The sequence below is a fragment of the Papaver somniferum genome, unplaced genomic scaffold (assembly GCF_003573695.1).
Source record: "Papaver somniferum cultivar HN1 unplaced genomic scaffold, ASM357369v1 unplaced-scaffold_135, whole genome shotgun sequence".
Taxonomy (NCBI): Eukaryota; Viridiplantae; Streptophyta; class Magnoliopsida; order Ranunculales; family Papaveraceae; genus Papaver; species Papaver somniferum.
Genome location: NW_020622713.1, coordinates 8,118,427 through 8,122,474, shown reverse-complemented (window position 1 = coordinate 8,122,474; position 4,048 = coordinate 8,118,427). Strand labels below are relative to the sequence as shown.

The following is a 4,048-nucleotide window of genomic DNA, read 5'->3' as shown; positions in this document are numbered from 1 at the left end:
CAACCTTGAAATCATTTGTAAGAAATACTTTCCCTGTTATTTATATGTACCGAATTTTCGTTACCGAAATAAGATTTCGAAAACGAATTATACATGTACGTATGTTGTTCCGTATTATCCCCGAATCATAATTGGTTGACCAAATAGTAGATCGAATTTACAATCCGTCAAAACGAATAATACCCGTATGTATGCCGTTCCGAACGTTTCCGTATCCCGAATTACTAACTAGGGTCTGGTGCCCGCATACTGCGTACCACAAAACCTGACCATAGTTGTCAAACAGTCTCAAGGGTATTTACGGTAGTTTAATTTCCAAGTTAAAAACCTAAATACTGTACATCGACCCAACTTTACTTATATCAAAACTCATTTCACTTCTCTTCATCTTTTTCTCACTCACATCTTCCTCCTCCACGGCGCCGCGCCGTTTCCATCTTCAATTCCACCACCACTATTATTTACAGTAGCACCACCATTCTAATGGGGGTTATAAATGGAATATGGGTTTCATGTATCATATACCATGGAAGGATGGAAAGTGGTTGATTTATCGGCAATGCGATGTTGATTGGAAAATTGAGATGAATCAAAATCAAACATTCATGATTTATTATTTATCCTCCAGGCACCGATTCCTGGTTCCGCTGCTTATCTGGCTGGTTGATTTTTCGTTCGGGGAAGATCACAACAACGACCAGCATACGGGACTTTAGCAAGGATGTGTAAAACGTCACCAAAGGTAATCATTGAAGAAACTGTATTTTCTTTGCTAGTTGGAAACTTTGGTATGATAATTCCTGAATGACAAGATTATACTGTAGTATAATGTACTAGGAAATAGGGAATGCGATTCCATCGTTTTGATTCAATTACTTTGGTTTCAAGTATTTGTTTTTCAACACCTAGTAGGTTTAGAAACAAACATGGAAACATGTCGCGTAGGCTATTATTAGTGTGAGATTAGCCTAGTTATAATAATGACTTTCTATAACTAACATGTTAAGTCTGACGGAATGTGTCTGACTAACGTATTGAATTGTTACATTAAGGTTACTTAAAAGTTGATATGTTTGTGTTTACGTGTGGTTTTCTAGTAATAGATGATTGAGAATTTTCATCTAGAAAGCCGCCCAAATTGTTGCAACCAAAATGTACCCTATTCAGGAGGGCCTCATCAAACAGTGTGGTATGCGAATTGTGTAGTGTTTTGGATGCAAACAGGTATTATGTGATTTTCTGGTGATAGATGAGAGAATAGTCCAAACTGTTGCAACCAAAATGTACTGTATTTAGGAGGGCTCTATCAGACAAATGTGGCATACGAGTTGTGTAGTATTTTGGATGCAACTGGATTTCTAACTAATTTGTTTGTGTTGATTGCCGCCGTTAACCCACTTATTTTCTCCAATTGTTCGTGAAAACTATTTGTATCTTCTTGAAATTGTTCCGTGAACATATAATATTACATCATAACTTTTATTTTTTGCAGGGATGCATCATAACATGGACATGTAATAGCCTCAAAATATTTTACGGATGATTTTTCCTAAAATTGTGATGTGATGCTGAGAGAAAGCAAGTGACTTAAGAAGATTAAATTTTAATTGAGAAAGCTTAAAGACAATGCTTGTGACGATGTTAATGACTTAATGAATGAAATTTCTTATGAAACCTGTTGCGTCTAAGCCGATAGAGGAGTTTGAAGTATGTGATTTCTGCTCATCCCCCGAATTCGTTTCAAGTTGGTTAAATTAGAGGTTTCGCCAATGATATGGTTATCCGATTTCCATAATGACTTCTCCTCTCACCAGTAAGTCTTATTTTTCTCATTTCAATTAATTTTGGTTAACTTTTACTTGATTCTTGAGAAACTGGTTCGAGTATAGTTCGACTTACTTAATACACCAAGTCTCAGTATGCACTCATGTAACTAGCTTCGATTTAAATCCACCTTATACACAAAGTAGAGGGATGTTTAATTTTGACGGATTCGAGAATTTGTGATCATTATCCTGTTACTGATATTAATTATTTCCCAAGGTAATGCAAAGATAGTGGGGTTAATTGGTAGGCTTAGTTGGAAGTAGTTTGTACACTTCGTTTTTGTGCCTCTCAAGTGGCTTTGGTTTTGGCGTTTCATGTTGATTTTCATATATTCTGATCTGGTAAAAGAAGAAGGCATTTTCTCAAATTTTTACTTTTTAAGTTTAAGGAAGTTCAAAGCTGTATCTTTTCGAGGCTGGTGTAATTCCTTACTTTATGATATCCCTCGTAATGTTTATGAACTATGAACACATGGAATTCGGTATGAAATTCACCACTGTCCCCTTCAAGCATCTGTGTTTTATTGGTAACAAACTGGATGCATTAAGGTGCCTACTCATTACCTTATATACACCATTATTTCTACTACTAGCGTGTAGTGGGATATTTTAAATGATTTAATTCTATGTTGCTTTTGACATCAAGGAATTGGGTCACTGGACTTTTGAACCTTGCTACTGAAAAAGGAATTGCTCGTTTGAATTAGCTTCCTGCATTAAGAGTTCTTTTGGTGCTCAGCTTATGCTAAATAGAAGCTGTTTTTAACAAGTAAATTAGGATGTTACTTCAAGATGACTTTTATATTTGCATTTGGTAATTTCTGTTTTCCTAATAATTTTCACTTTTTCATTGTTCTTCCCATCTTTGTATTGTTTTAAACGAGTCATATCTGATGTTGGTGGCGGTATCATATTAGGATTCGTATCATCTAACTAGGCCCTTTTGTTTTGTTTTGTTTTGTTTTGTTTTGTTTTGTTTTGTTTTGTTTTGCATCACCTTCTTTGGTTTTGGTCTTTCCAGCTAATATTTGGGTTTGTCGCCTTTCGTGGTGGAATGCTTCTCTACTTGAAATAGTTGGGACCATTGGTAGGGTTTAAGGCTTAGTTAAAATATGCACAGCCGCGTTGTTACTTCTCTAAAACATGAGCTATAGTCGAAATATGTCTGTTTGTTAACAGTAATTATCTCTATACCGCTCTCAAGTGACTCCTAGTATCTAACTCATTTTATTTGCTTGATTAGGTACTTAGATCAGCTGGAGACATCGACCGTCAACCATAAATTCTTTTGCAGACAAAACTTTAATTGGTGGGAACTACGGTCTTCTCTTCTCAGTATCACAACTATGGTTCTGACAAGGAAGTGGAGGGCATTGATATAGTGGCAGTGGTCCAATTCAAGACAGAAGGGAATCATGTCATATTGAGGCACTTAGTATGGCACATTTGTGGTCCAGTTCAACTACATTGTAATCTTAATTCATACCCTTGTCTTGATCACCTCTTGGAGCCGTCTAGTAATGTAGTCTGGTATAGCTACATTTGAATCTTTCAAGGACATGGTGCAGGAGAATGAAAGTGAACATTGCTTGGGAGGCCTTACTGTTTTCAATGGTACCTCAGTAGGTGACTTGCTATGCCTGCTCGAAGCATTGTGATTGGATCAAGCAACAAACTTAATTGTGATTGGGTCAAGCAACAAACTTAATTGATGTGGTAAATCAGTTTAGTGTTACATTTGTACCTCCCAGTGTGGCGGAGAAACAGAAAAAAAAAAGCACTTCAACAGTAGCAATGCATTCATTCTAGTTGATTGAAATGTACGCATTCATTCTGGTAATGTAGTCTATCTGGTATTCTTTACACAGTTTAAATGGTATTCTAGTTGATTGAGTCTATCTGGTAATCTCATTGTTTAATCTCAGAGTACCTCAACTCACCTCAACGCTAGACTTAATTCTGAGCAAAATTGGTCCATTGTAAAATTAGAGCAACACCAAAAATACCATAATGCAAAACTAGGATTTGAAAATGGTTGAAATGCTAATCGACTTTCTCATGCTTGGGTAGAGGTTGTGGAGAAACAAATACTGTCTTTTGTTGGATCTGGTCCTTTGGAAGAGACATTGCTCTTGCAGACCCTTCCTGCTAGTTACAAGCATATCACTTTTTTTGGTTCCCACTCACAGTGACTCTGGCAGATTAAAATTTAACAAGTAACA

General features: G+C 36.4%; 1 long non-coding RNA gene across 1 annotated transcript; it reads left to right on the top strand.

Moving 5' to 3' along the window:
* Positions 1–383: 383 nt before the first annotated feature.
* Positions 384–3,612, top strand: LOC113333880. The gene is made up of 3 exons (XR_003352403.1): positions 384–742; positions 1,493–1,813; positions 3,070–3,612. It is a non-coding gene; the product is annotated as an uncharacterized LOC113333880 (long non-coding RNA).
* The last annotated feature ends 436 nt before the right edge of the window (positions 3,613–4,048 follow it).